General features: G+C 36.9%; 1 protein-coding gene across 1 annotated transcript in view; it reads right to left on the bottom strand.

Annotated features, from left to right (window-relative positions):
* The window catches only part of plcl2 (phospholipase C like 2), a 44,357-nt gene that overhangs the window by 25,687 nt on the left and 2,570 nt on the right, over nucleotides 1-16,100 (bottom strand). The gene's annotated exons all lie outside the window — the stretch shown is intronic.

The following is a 16,100-nucleotide window of genomic DNA, read 5'->3' as shown; positions in this document are numbered from 1 at the left end:
TTTTGCTTGTTTATTAAACAAAAGTCCCTTCAGACTTAAACTCAAAACATTGCTGACAAATACGTAACTATATTCCTTTATTATATGCATAATGCATATATCGATATTTTGTGAAAAAGTGGAAAATTGCAATTAAATAAAAGTACTTTGAGTGAGAAAGTACACAAAAACTGACAAATGCCTAAACATTTTTTTAAGCATCATTAGTTTCCAAAAGAATTAGCAGCATGTGAACCTGTAAAACAAAACCTGCACATTTAAGCTGAATAAAGCAGTGGCTGAATTCACAGGATTATCAACAAATAGGCATTCATGCTTCACGTGATTATTTAAATCCCACACCACTTCCGCAACGTGACTTATTTCCAGTTGAAAAAGATAATCAATGAGGAAAAATTATGGTTGTGTGTATTTTAAATTGACTGGATCATGAAAACTGGGCATTACATACCAAAATGGAGTCAAATTAGTTAAGGCTAAATATTAATAAATAAAATAATAAAATAATAAAAGTACGTTAATATAATTCATGCATAAAATAAAATTGAGAAGATTTTGGTCATATCACCCATCTTTAAGCATGTGTAATGCTCAGAATATGTGAAATAATTTTTGGTTGAGAAGAAACTGTACAGTTTGCTGCAGGGACCTTGACCCCAAGAGACACGGAGACACGACACTGACAGTATGACTGAGTTTCACACGAGTCTCTTATATAACAGATTGCATCAGCTGTGACAGGCACATCAATTAACAGACATTAATTCATTTTAATCTTATAGAAGTTATATCAAACTTCTAAGCTTTATCTGTCCATAATCTGTTTTTTTTTTTTACAGTATGGCAAAACATTCCAAAGCTCAGTAATTCTTATTCTTTCCTCCAGTATTCAGTACATATCCTGAACATCTCTGTCCTAGTGGCGCTCTATCTGCTCCAAAACACCAGAAGTTCAGTGGATTGTTACCCGTCAGTAAACACACGCACTCCCAATGTCCCATGGTAACCCCATGTCCCCTGAGAGGTCAAGCCAAAATCTGGCCCCCATTCATCCGACCGTATCTCAATATGATGCCGCGCAGGCGCTGGAGCTCCAGCACTTACCGCGAGTAATGGCCCATGTGAATGTCAATGGCTTTGGTCCACTGGAAATTTATTCTAGCTGGGTCAAAGGAAATGTGCCTTCCTCTTGGAAAGAACTGAGCTTTGGAGGTTAACCTAATTCTGGTTGGAGGGAATAAGCCCACAGTAATCATAAAACATCAATGCCATTACTAAAAACAATGAGCTTTCTAAAATCCTTTCCAAACATTATTTTAATATTTTTCACATAAATGTAATCATTTTATATATTATTTAAATATATTTTATATGAAAACAGGAAATATACATTTTATTTTAATTTTTTCATCCTACAATCTAGTGTAATTGACTTCATACTCACAGCACTCATACCAGAGTTTACTAACAAGCCATTTTCCTGAATATTTAGTCAGGAAGTCTATGTGTATGTAGTTAATTATCCAGCACAAAAGTGTGTTTTCTGCTAGACTTGACTGGGTATTGTGGAGGCCTGGAAATACATTGGTCAACTCTTACATAATGTACATTCTTCAAGTCTTATGAAAAACATTGAAGACTTTTGAGGAATTAGTTGAAATATTATCTTACGCTTTAACCTCCTCTGCTCATGCTGAATGACTGACACGTCCAGGAAATAACTGACTAGGAAAAATAATAATTTTTTAGACAGCAACAAAAATAACATGTCACATGCCAGCGCCGTTGACCACATTTACAACTAATAACAGCCTTTGGCAAGATCAATCGTGAGAAACAGACCACCATCTGAGGTTGGAGTCGCTTCAGGTCTCTTCAAACAGCACTCGGCTTGCAACTAAGAATATCTTATCCACTTTTTATAGTTTTTTTCCCTGTTCGGTTAGGTCAAGTCAAAGACTAAATAGAGTACAATACTGTTATGATTTCTAAATGTTTTTGAAGTCTTTTATGCTCACAAAGGCTGCATTTTTTGAAAAAAAAAATAACATTAAACAGTAATATTGTTAAATATTATTGCAATTTCAAAAAACTGTTTTCCATTTGAATACATTTTAAAATGTAATTTATTGCGGTGATGCAGAGCTGAATTTTCAGCATCATTACTCCAGTCTCAGTGTTACACTGTATCATTCTAATATGCTGATTTGCTTATCAAAGAACACGTATTATGATGTTGAAAACAGTTGTGCTGCTTTATTTGTGGTTATATTTTTTCAGAATTCTTTTAAATGAATAGAAAGTTCAAAAGAACTGCAATTATGTGATATTGACATTTTTTGCAACATAATAAATGTCTTTACTGTCACTTTTGATAAATTTGATGTATCCTTTCTGGATAAATCAAGGGGAAAAAATTATAGACACCAATCTTTTCATCACATATACTTTTCACTTAGGCTAGTAAGCAACCACTGAGAATACATAATATATTATATTATAATAGATGTTTTACTAGTTTTTTAGAGGGCTCGTAAAAAATGCTGTCTTTGATGCTTCAGGATAGTGAATAGTGAAAGATTCGGGACTGTGTGTGTTCTTGTGCTGCCATCAGCCAATCATGACGTCACTTTTCCTGCGGCTCTAGAGCGGTTAGTCACATGGCATTTGGTTGGCAATGAACTGTTTGACAGGCCTATAAAAGTTGCCTTTCCAAGCAACACTGCAAGTGAAACCAGTGTAAACAAACCGGACTAATGAAATAGTTTAGATTGGGAACATGAAGGAATCTCCCTGACTAGCCACCGAATGTAGTCTTACCTAAACGTTCACAGGAAAAGCCGAACCGCATGACTAAATATAATCCACCTGATCTGGGGAAAAATGCTGAAGAGGTTTTACATGAGTTGACCTTTAGGTGTGGTCGCACGCAGGGGGAGCTTTCTGTCTTCAAGGCAAAGCGTCCTTCCCGAGGATTTCCTTACGGCGAGAAAGGGACGCCCTCATATCCCCGGGCTAGAAAAACAATACTGTAAAACCTCCTCTGCGTCTCAACAGCCGTTTTATTATTTCCGTTAAAAAGTCTATTTCTGGCCAGTTACATAATGAGCTCTTTTCAGGCCTGCTGGGATCAGGTCGGCCGTTTCATTGTTTTAATGCACACAATTTGATTACGGTTCACATGAAAGCCAACATTCCTTGTCAAATGACATCATGATGATAAAAATTTAGTTAGTTAAGCGGACTTGGGAATTCTGTGATTTCAATTGCATAAGATTTAACTACTTTAATTCATGTGAATTTAATATTTTGTGAATTTAACAATTCATTTGAATGTCATAGTAGCATATTAAACAATCTTAATATTATTCCTCAACTTTACGGTTGACTTTTTGTGATTTTAGGCAACTGTGTTTCATCCAAAATACACATATACAAAATATACAAAATTGCCCTGTGCGATCATAATTCAGTTAAGTGTTTCATTTCACGTTACAAATAAATAAATGATTCACAAGCAGCTGGTTGTCGCTCTTTTTGCTGCCAGCTCCTCAGTTGCCTGAAACGCATGCGACTGAAAGTTTTGGAGAGATAAAAGCATACACATGTTAATTGAGGGATTAAAGAGAACGAGGAACAAAGTCATTAAGATAATCCAACAGAGGGATTTCCAGTGTATTTTTGCCTCAAAATTTCCTCTGTGTTTGTCTGACAAGGGACCATTCTGCGTTCCCACCTGATTATAAATCCCTAATAGATTGAAAGCCTTTTTTTCTGGTTAACTGCACCGTTGTGAACTGTACGTCCCTCGCAGATATCCACCGGGGAGATGCTATTTATCCGCTCGTCTTCAATAAATCACTTTTTGGGATTACATTGCTGTACAGATTGTAGTGCTTTACTGAGAAAAGGGGCTGACATCTGCTGGATTCTAATACACTCCACACATTAATCACAATTACATGACAACATCAGGGTAATATTGCTTTAAAAGCCTCTCCAGCAATGTGGGCATGAAATACAGTGACCCTGAAAAGTATTTGGACACCTAAGCCACAATTAAACATGCATTAGTTAACAGAATAGAAAAAAATAAAGCGGCATGAGCAAACAAAAGCTGCACAAGCTTTTCTCAGAACCAACGTTTTGCAACCATCATGCAGTCGCGGTATAAACTGTAAAACATCTACCAAAACCAAGTAGACAGCATTTTAATGTATTGGATATTTGGCATTTTTAATTAATTATCGATATCACTGATGAGTTTTTCTGTTTAGCTGATGTGTCAGAAGTGACTTTTTTTTGACAGCACGTGACTTTTATTTTGACATCGATGAGAATTCCAGTGTACAGAACTTCCATTCTCTGTCTTTAATAGTTTACTGTCTTGGGGTCGACCGATATGTGTTTTCCAGGGCTGATGCTGATACCGATTATTACAGATCAAGTAGACCGATAACTGATATTTTGAAAAGATATATACGTCTGGTGTAAAAAATGAAAATTAACGTCAAAATTAAGAATAACAAGGTTTCTGACAAAAACTCTCTTTAAATGCTTTTAAATTACTTTAATCGGCAAATCGGTTTTGAAATTGACCGATATTGTTAACCATAAAAATGCTTAATATCGGTGCCGATAAGCGGTTAACCCCTATAACTGTCTCTGTGTAAAAGTTAACCACACATATTAAATTGATAATAAATTATTAAACGGAAACAAAATAAGCAAACTGTATACGAAAAACTATTAGCGTTAGCTTCTCTGGTATGAATAATAAAGGCAAACGTGACAATACGGCATCTATTATTAGCATTTACACTTTTATAACATTCAAATAAGTATTTGAATATCTAATAAACATATATTTTTAACCATTTGTTTGTTTTTGAAAAATACTACAATAGGATTACAGAAACAAGAAGTTAGTATCTAAATAAATCTATTTTCTTTTCCTACAGTAGGAACCGATCGTCTTTCCCAATGTACTTAAAGCACAAAATGAACATGAATGAACATCAGAAAGAACACACCATTTTTCAAGTCGAAGTCCACCGAAGTTAATCTACTCTCCTGTCTGATTTGCAGTTAAGGCTAGAAGCACACATTAATGTGCACATCAATATATCATCATTTTTGTCACACTGTACAACAATAATTACTGTTTTTGCATTATTGTTTAGGGTTGGGGTAAGTGTAGACGTTAATGGATGGTGGATTCGGCGTTATGATTGGTCAGATTGCCTGTGAATCAAGCTCTTTGCGAAGGGATGGTCTATTGTTATGCTTATGTGTGCATGCATGACCAAAAATAAAAACACGCTGGGTAAAATGCTAATTTGTGTACCAACATGGTTGACAGCTGTTATCAGCATCAGTCATCACAAAAATCAATATCGGTCGACCACTAGTTTTCAAGCATCCCTTCTGAGGGGATTTTTGATCGAACTTCTCAACAGGGATCTCAAATGAACTACATCGGAGGACACAAACTTTCCAAAGTTGTGCCTTCTCAGCTTCTCAGGTCACTACGGGACGTGTCCAGTGAAACATGAGCCAGCTTTAACCTCCTACGCACACCGCAAAGCAGCAGGGCTCTTCTCAAGACGCACATAAAACATGTGAAGTGTTCCTCTCAGCTCAATAATGGTGGCATGGATTGCTAATTAAGTCCTGCTTTACAGAGTAAAGAATTGACAGGGTGGCTATTGCACTTCAATCATAGCTGTCCCTTTTCGCACACAAGCGCTTTCCCTGTGAAGAAAGCATCCAATTAAAGTGTTCCCTGATGAATATGAAAATCAAATCCGAATGCACTATGCTAGGCGGCTCTTCTTTATCCTCTGAACTGATGCAGGCTTTTAAAATGTATATTTTTCACCAGCTGAATAAGAATACATGTCTGTTTAATCATGGTAAGGACATGTTTAGCGGTAACTCTGACAAAACCCATCAAGCAAAAGAAGCAAATGAAAAAGCAAAAGAAAGTGTATATGTATTGAAAAAGCAAAAGAAAGTGTATATGTATTGCATTAAAAAATAAGCTTTTTTTAAGGACTGTTAACATTTGTGCATTGTGCAATTATTTTTTCGACAATGTAAAACATACATTATTTACATATACATTGTATATTTGTACAAAGTATTTATACATCATGGTGATATGTTATAATGCCTTTAATTTAAGCCGACCATTGAAACGTTTGGGGGCAGTAAGATTTTTATTTATTTAATTTTATTTTATTATTATATTTATTTTTAAAGAAAGAAAGAAATGAATCAGAAATTAAAGAAATTAAACCAAAAGTGACAGTTAAGACATTTATAACATTACAAAGGATTTTTATTTCAAATAAATGTTAAATTTTTTCAGGTTTCTTTTATAAATATAAAGTTTAAAAGAACAAGTAAAAATTATTTAAATTTAAAGCTGCAGTCCGTAACTTTTGGCGCTCTAGAGGTTAATAAACAGAACTGCGTGCGTCTAGCGGAAGAACATTATAGCCGGAGCTACTTCTCTCCGTTTATGTCTATAACGAATCACGCAGGTACTGGGCTACTCCGCAGCGGTACCTATCCGAACCAGTCTAAAATAGTCAGAATATAAACACTTATTATAGGTGTACCGTAGTGATTCAGGACAAGCCAAAAACATGGTTTGGAAAATGGATTCATGATGTACTTGCTTATTATATTAATTTTGTAAATTTTGAACACAAAAAAGTTAGGGACTGCAGCTTTAAATTATGTGATATTAATGCAATATTTGTTGTACTGTCTTAAATTTAAGCTAACATTGTATTTTTTATATAATACATTAAATATTCTTATAAGAAATCATTGAGAATAATAGGAAATCCAAAAAATAAAAATAAAAACAAATAAAAATATTGACTTGTTATTATAACTTATGACAGAAATGTACTTAAATGTCATGAAAATTTGTTTCCAATATAAAAAAAAAAGTGTCATAAAAAAATCGGTTTATTTTTCTATGCGTAAAAAATATTATTTCTTTCTTTCTTGATTTTTAGGTGGACTTTCTGCAGGAAATTCACTCTATTTTGACAGTCTATGCATGCATACAATCTTTAAAAATAAAATAAAAGTCTTGCAAGTACTTTCTTATAAAAATGAAAAACTACTGTCTAAAGCTGTTTAAAACAGATGGGGGAAAAGAGATCTGGACATTTATTTCCAGCACATATATAAATGTTTCATTTAAGCGCCACTGGCCATGGAAAGTGGCCGCACTATCTGTGCATTTACAAAAGCGTGTCAAATATATAATTAGCAGTTCAAGCTACTGATTTATTCACATACAGCAAGAGGCTTTAGTTGATAGCACTGAATGTGTGACCTCAGTTCACACCAGCACCTAGTTAAGGTCTCTGCTCTAGTGACAGATGAGCATGTAAATGAAGCATTTGGTGAACGCCGATTCCAACCCGACTGCTATCTGTCTCTGCAATGCCTATTAGGCCTGGTTTCTATCTAATCCATATCAAGTGGCTTATATAAAGAGCGAGACTGAATGACGCCACAACCAATGAATAGACCATCCACAACATGGAGGAGCTAGCACTGTTCACTCGTTTAACACACAAGTGTTTAGCACAAAGTGCACATTGACCTTTTTAACATGCACCACACCCATTAACAGACACAGCGACGCTCTCACCAACAAACCACTGCTAGCGACTGTTGTCAACTTGTGCTACAACACAGAGGTGGATGGAATGACCAAATTCACTATATAAATGAATATGTTCGGGGTCAGTAGTATTTTTCTTTTTTAATTAACACTTTTACTCAGCAAGGATGCATTAAATTGATGAAAAGTGACACTAGAGACATTTATAATGTTGCAAAAGATTTCCATTTCATATAAATGTATTTCTTTTGAACTTTCCACAATTATATTAAGCAGCGTAACTGTCTTCAGAATTGATAATAATCAGAAATGTTTCTTAATTAAGCAGCAAATCAGCATATAAGAATGATTTCTGAAGGATCATGTGACCCTGAAGACTGGAGTAATGATGCTGAAAATTCAGCTTTGATCACAGAAATAAATTATATTTTAACCTGTTCAAATAAAAAAAAATTTATTTTAAATTGTAAAAATATTTCGCAATATTAATGTACTTGGCTATGCTTCAAATCCTTTACCCAAAAAATGCTTGTAAATTTCTCATCATACTCTATTATGGATTCAATCTTTTTGTCCACTTGTTTTCTTTTTTAATTAGCAGAGGTTTTGTATTATTTTTTGGAAGTGATTGATCATAGGCCTCACTGATCTGAACTCCTGCACCTGTGCTAATTGAAAGAAAACAAGTTGATAAAAAGATTCAATCCAATATTTTGTAACAATATAGCTTAAGAAGAAATTTATAAGCAATTTTTTTAGAGGCCAGTCATTTGAGTTGAAAAAAATAAATAAATCTAAACTGTGGACTCGTTATACCATGTGTGAGAAAAGTCAGTAAGTTTTAGTCCAATGCAATAACATTAATTAGCATTTCTGGAAAAAAGAAAATCCTCTCCATGTCAGCATGACCAGAACAAAATATGAGGATTAATCAAATAAAAATGCAACCTTGTGAGCATAAGAGACTTCTTTCAAAATCATTTAAAAATCAGACCCCAAATTTTTAAACGGTAGTGAATATAATGTGTTATATTCCATATAGTTTTTCCTCATCTAGGCTCCTTTCTAATGTAAAATCTTTGTTCTGAAAATTCAAATTACTCCTGAAAGCTCGATTTAGACTGATAAATTCATGCAACAAAAGTTTCCACGTGATAAATATTGTCATCTGTTGTGCGCTGATGCAGGATCGTGACTGATTTCAGCTGCTGATCAGAGACCGGCTCCATCTTCACAATTACATTCTGCTGAACGCATGAGAAAAAGGCTGACAGGCAGTGTTTTAAGGGCACAGGCTGGTCTGAATCGTTTCTTTGTCACTATCCCCACGTCAGCAATAACAGACATTTAAAACTGCTGTTTTAGTCAAATAAAAGAGAATAATGGCTCTATGGAACAAAGCAGAGATAACGTGCAAGAACAACACTCATATCAGCACCTGCTATCAGTCAGCAGCATTTTAAATTAAGGACGAGGGTGTTTACTGCTGAAGAATAAAAATAGCAACTCATTATAGTAACAGGGTTGCCCTCAAATTACTGTCAGGTCATTGTTTTCATCTCAAATTAGAGATTTACACTAATTTCCTCATAGCCTCGCACTTAACCTATGCACTTCAATGTTGTTAGAGTTTCTAAATCTGAACTCGGCCCCAGCCTTAATGCAGCCTACGCCCCTCTGAGACCTCCCTTCACAATCCGTTAATGCTGAAACCACATCCTCTGACAGCAAAGAAGAAAACACGCTATACCAAACCACCGATTAGGACATCAGCAATACTTAAAAGCAATTACTCACAGGTACTGACTTGGCACTGACATCTGACTGGCGCCGCACATGGCCGCTTCGGTTTGTTGCTCCTTGGTACTGTTTCTGTTTTTGTTTGTTTGTCCTGTCTTAAGCAACGTTTTTCCGATCAGCTTCACTAGAAACGAACTCTTGGACATAAGAATTAGCACACCAGATAACCTTTTGCCGACGTTTGAATATTCGGACGTTTTACTGGACATTTTAGTTGGAGGTAGGGATGGGCGATATCTTATCGTTTGCGATATACCGTTGAAAATTCTCCTCACAATAAAAATTTGTCTCCTCACGATAATAACGATAAGTCTAGTTGATGACGTAGTTTTGTGCACGCCCGATTGTGTCTTGAGCGGTTGAGCGCACTGTTCACTCCGCACGTCAAGCGCTCAAGGCACAAGCGCTCCTAAAAAGAAAATTAAGCGTCGGATGTATGTGAGGAGCCCCAATTTTAAGTTTTCTTTTTTTATTATTATTAATTTAAGTTGTTTCATTATCAGGAAAAAATGCAAGTGATCCGCGCGAGCACCTCACTGTCATGCATGCGCATTCTTTTCCACACAAACACTTGAATATGAATAATAGTCAAGACTCTAGAACATAGCCTCATAAACTTGTTTTAATAAATCGCTTATGCATTAAATAAAGATACAAAACAGGTTGTTAAATATGCTGAATATATTGTTCAAATATTTATAAAATGTGAAACTGTAGCTAATCTTATTCGCAGTCTAGCATTTTGCATCTGCATAACATAATTATTTTTTAACATGCAATGATACAAAATAAAACCAAAAAAAAAAAAAGTAGACAAATAAGAATGATGCAGCCCACATCTCTTGAGCGTGTGTCGCACTCAGCATGCGCGAGCCGAACACGCAAAATCTTGCTCTCTGCATGAATGCAACGCAGATAGCGACACAAGTTTGTTTGAAACACATAAAAAGTTTAAATAAGATAATAATATTAACAATGAACATTATATGACATTTAAAATAGTTTTGGCGATTTTTTTCCTTCAGTCCGCCTGTGCATTTCTGACCCAAACAGCAAAGCAGTCTAAATCTCCGCGATGTTCTCGTTAAATATGCAATTTCTGAGATAGTACAATGAATTAATTTCTAAAATGTTATGATATGGAAAGCCTGAAACAGATCACAGCAGTATAGCCATACACAGGCTTTCAGTCATCAGCAACATGGTAAACATCCATGCCAGTATGCATATGATTTAATATGAAGCGTCCCGCATTATTATGAGGGTCCACCCCTCATATGTGGTGGATAAACATAGCGATTTCCTTCAAATTTCTATTGAAGCACGTTAATGCAGTAAAATACAGACCTAAACGCACAACTCAAACAGGGTTTTGTTCTTTTGGTAAAAACTTCATTTTTTCATGGTAAGGTTGATATTTGCATGGAATTATTCATACGTATTATATTTACATTCTAATGGTATATATCGTCATTTGTATCGTTATCGCAATAAATACCTGAAATTATCGTGATACATTTTTTAGGCCATATCGCCCATCCCTAGTTGGAGGAGCCGCGTTTCTATACAAGCGCTCCAGGCGACGCAAGCGAGGGAAGCGTGCTGGTGCGCTCCTGAAATCCAGACAGCGCGGTTTAAGGACTCCGCTGCCGAGTATTCACCTGGCGAATCTCCGCTCCCTTGCAAATAAATCAGACTCCTCACCTGCACAAAAAAAAGACTTTTTAAACTCTTCTGCGCTTTGTTTCATGGAAACCTGGCTGAACGGATCTATCCCGGACAGCGCGCTACATCTAGACAGATTCCAGCTATTCAGAGCAGACCGCATCACCGAGTCGTCGGGGAAAACGAGAGGCGGTGGATTATGTTTTTATATCAATGAAGGCTGGTGTACAGACGTGACAGTTTTAAAGAAGATGTGCTGCCCAAACCTGGAAGCTCTCTTTATTAACTGCAACCCTTTTTATTCGCCGCGTGAATTTTCCTCTTTTATTCTGGTGAGTGTGTACATTCCTCCTGATGCGCGTGTGAGCTAGAACTGTTGGCCGGACAAATCACACACACACAGAGCAGCGTTACCCGGACTAATCTCACCCGCGAACTGCCTAAATACAGACAACACATCACGTGCCCCACCAGGGACAGCAATATGCTGGACCATTGCTACACTGTTTTAAAGGATGCGTATCACTCTGTCCCCCATGCAGCACTGGGACTCTCTGATCACTGTTTGGTTCATCTTCTACCAGACTACAGGCAGAAACTTAAATCTGCTAAGCCTGTAGAAAAAACTGTAAAGAGATGGACTGTTGAAGCAGAGCAGGATTTACAGGCCTGCTCTGGCCTGACAACCCACACCCACTCTGACCGTCTCACAAGACAGCCATCAACACCTTTCCCCTCCGCTCTACGGTTTCTCAGCCTGTAATCAAAATCTGTGAAGATGATGTAAGCAAAGTCTTCAGGAAACAGAAGATAAGGAAAGCTAAAGGCCCAGACGGTGTCTCTCCAGCCTGCCTCAAAGCCTATGCTGTCCAGCTATCATCCATCATCACATCGATCTTCAACAGATCACTGGAGCTGTGTGAAGTCCCCTCCTGATTCAAACGATCCACCATCATCCCTGTACCCAAGAAACCAAAAATCACAGGACTTAATGACTACAGACCTATTGCTTTAACGTCTGTGGTGATGAAGTCATTTGAGAGGCTCATGTTGGCTCACCTGAAGGACTTTACTGGTCCCTTGCTGGAACCTCTGCAGTTTGCTTACCGAGCAAACAGGTCTGTGGATGATGCAGTCAACATGGGACTGCACTTCATCCTCCAGCATCTGGACAAACCAGGGACTTGTGCAAGGGACATCCTGTTTGTGGAATTCAGCTCCGCCTTCAACACCATCATCCCGGACAGCCTTCAGAATAAACTGATACAGCTTTCAATGCCCACCTCTGTCTGTCAGTGGATCAACAGCTTCCTGACAGACAGGCAGCAGCTAGTGAGACTGGGAAAATTCACATCCAACACCCGCACCATCAGCACTGGAGCTCCTCAGGGCTGCGCTCTCTCCCCACTGCTCTTCTCCCTCTACATGAACGACTGCACATCTAAAGACCCCTCTGTCAAACTTCTGAAGTTTGCAGATGACACTACAGTCATTGGCCTCATCCAGGATGGTGACGAGTCTGCTTACAGACAGGAGGTTATTCAGCTAGCTGTCTGGTGCAGTCACAACAACTTGGAGCTTAACACGCTCAAAACTGTAGAGATGATAATGGACTTCAGGAGAAACCCCCCTGCTCTCCCCCCACTCACCATCATGAACAGCACTGTGACTGCAGTGGAGTCATTCAGGTTCCTGGGCGCCACCATCTCCCAGGACCTGAAGTGGGATACTCACATCGACTCCATCGTGAAAAAGGCTCAGCAGAGATTGTACTTTCTTCGTCAACTGAAAAAGTTCAACCTGCCACAGGCGCACATGACACATTTTTACTCTGCTGTTATTGAGTCGGTCCTGTGCTCTTCTATAACTGCATGGTTTGGGTCAGCGGACTGTTAGGTCAGCAGAAAGGATCATTGGTGTCCACCTGCCCAGCCTTCAAGACTTGTACTACTCCAGAGTAAAGAAACGGGCAGGTAACATCATCACAGACCCTTCCCACTCTGGACACAACCTGTTTGCTCTTCTCCCCTCAGGCAGACGCTACAGATCTCTGTGCACTAGAACATCTAGGCATAAAAACTGTTTTTTCCCCCATGCCATCTCCAGCCTAAACAACTAACACAGGAATTATTACCTGTGTCCTGTAATTCATTCCCCATCTCTAATTATTGACTCTCTCCCTAGTACTTTGTAAATATATATGCATATTTTTCTAAACAGCTGTATATATAGAGTAAATGAGGCACAAATCTGTACATAAATCTTTGGTTCCAGATTCTTACACATTATTATTATTATTATTGTTAAGTCTTATTTAAATGTTTCTGTTCTCATGTCAGATATGTATGCATGTAAGTACCAGAGCTTCTGGTACTTCTGGTAACTTCAGCTTCTGGTAAAAACCACAACATATTCCTTGTGTGTTTGCGCACACTTGGCGAATAAAGCTGATTCTGATCTACTGTACCTGCTGCACAGAAATGCATGCAACTGCACTGAAAAAAATGATTCATTGAATTTACGAAATTTCTTTAAGGTAAGTGGTTGCAATCAATTTATTTTAGCTACATTTAAATAAACAAATTTAGTTGACTAACTTTGAACTAAATGTGTTTATTTAAATGTAGCTAAAATAAGTTGTTTGCAACCACTTACCTTAAAAAAAAATTAGTAGCATTTTTTTTTCAGTGTGGACGGTTTCGTTTGCTCTCTGCTTGCTGTGAAAATTGCGCTTAATTTTGATTCTTTGTTCAAAGTAAATCTGGTAGAAAATGATTGTGTTGCATGTTTTCAAAAGCTCCTATGGTGATGGGTTCCTGAAGGCTGCAATGCATGCAATGCAGAGAAAATTGGCATAATAACAGTCTCACCAGCATTTACATAAACTACCATTGGTATCAATATATCATGGTGGGTCTTGATGGAGACATGGCAGTTAATGCATGCGCAATACATTACATGCACAGAACCAAAAAATGTGTACACTTCTGAGTGCACTTCAACTCCATTCACATGTCAGTCAGTTTCCAGTATGGAACTGAAGCTGTGAGAAATCGTATGTGAAAACACGCAGCGCTGATTCATTCGTCATATATGGACAGTGTCAAACAGCAGTACTGAGATTTACAAGATCATTGCAGGACTAAATGAAAATGTAAAAATAGTGTTTTCAAACATATGAAAGCCAACGGAGACCAGATATCATTTTTCAGCCTTATTTTCTTGTGATCTTGACATAGCAAAATATATCTTGACAAAGCATGTTTTCTGGAGTTTTCGTGAGTTATTTTAAAAAAGAAAGCTTAAAAATAACAGTAAAGCCATTCAATTAAATGCTGTTCTTTTTTTAAACTTTCTATTAATCAAAGAATCCTTAAAAATATCAAGCAGCACAACTGTTTTCAATAAAATGTTTCTTGAGCAGCAAATCAGCATATTAGAATGATTTCTGAAGGATAATGTGACACTGAAGATTGGAGTAATGATGCTGAAAATTCAGCTTTCCATCACAGGAATAAATTAAGTTTTAAAATATATTCAAATAGAAATTGGTTAATTTAAATTGTAAAAATATTTCACTGTTACTTTTTTAACTTTATTTTTTGATCAAATAAATGCAGCCTTGTATACAAATAAATTATTCGGAAATAAATCATTAACAAAAGAGAGAGACGGTGAGTGGTGCTTATGTGGGCGACAAGTTCGAATCCGGCTTATGACATTCATTTCCTGCTCCCTGCTTTTCTCCCTGTCATTTCCTGTCTGCTCTCAAACTATCCCTATCATTAAAACAGCAAAAAGAACAACACATGACAGATCTCGGCGAGTTTGAACATAATTGTAGACAACGTAACGTTGAATCATCCTATGTCGATGATGATGACACATAAATTAATCAGCAGCTCTGCTTAACCATCTTTCTCTGGGATGCTCTGAATATTAACAATCACATCTAGCTGATAAGGAGTTTCAATTAGACTACTAAACAAGATGAGAGAGAATCTTCTGGTTATTCTGCAAAATTTATAATGTGACGTGTGTGTCTTATATACATGTACATACAATGATTTTGCTGTCGATACAAAAACTTGGTTAGCTTAAATACATTGTGTAAATTATTTCAGACTTAAAAATCTGATACATTGATTTTCTTTCTTTTTTTTTTGCAAGTCTCCATGTGGCATTTTACATGCATTCAAATGTTATTCAAACAGATGCATATAATGAACATGCTGAAATATTCTTACATTTGATCATTTAATTCTAACATAAACATTTAATTTCATAACAGTTTGTTTTCATATTTATTGTCTAGACCTAGTGTGAATTTTCAAGCTTTTCAAATGAGATGAGAAAAGGAAATGTCAAGAAGGGTGAGCAGAAAGAGAAACTCCACAGGAGCTTGCAGGAGAATGACACAGTCTATACTTTGTTCTCTTCATTGTGACGGGCTGTTGTGAGGCTAAAGAACAGTCAGAGCTTTCCTGGACTCTACAAGACTCAAATGTCAATCGCGTCACTATCTATCTGCTGGTGGAGTGAGATTTAAAGTTCAGTGCCAACAGTGACAAAAGAGCACAGGCTTCAGTACTGTTCTACAGTTATATGTATACAGTATATCTATCACTGGGTTAAAAACATCTACACTCGGTTGAATATCTTTAGGCGAACACAGATTGGTTTTTGACCCGAAACTGTGACAATACAAGAGTCTGATACAGCGTTTCCTATACGTCACAATTCAGAAGAGCACCTACATTAACTGAATCAGTTATTAGTGGATCAGTTTGAATCAAACCAAACTGAATCAGTCAGATAACTCACTGCTTTAAGCTCAAAAGACTCACTGAACTGCATGTTAGTTGACTCAAGATGACTTGAAATGAGTCAAGAAATAAATTGTGTACTTTTTGAATTTTGGTTAAAAATTTGCCCAGGTAGCAAAACTAAAATCATACCGGTTTTCCATGACAAGTTCAAA

The sequence above is a fragment of the Barbus barbus genome, assembly GCF_936440315.1.
Source record: "Barbus barbus genome assembly, chromosome: 12".
In the NCBI taxonomy this organism is placed as follows: domain Eukaryota; kingdom Metazoa; phylum Chordata; class Actinopteri; order Cypriniformes; family Cyprinidae; genus Barbus; species Barbus barbus.
Note: the sequence above shows the minus strand (reverse complement) of the source record. Positions and strands in the feature narration are given on the sequence as shown.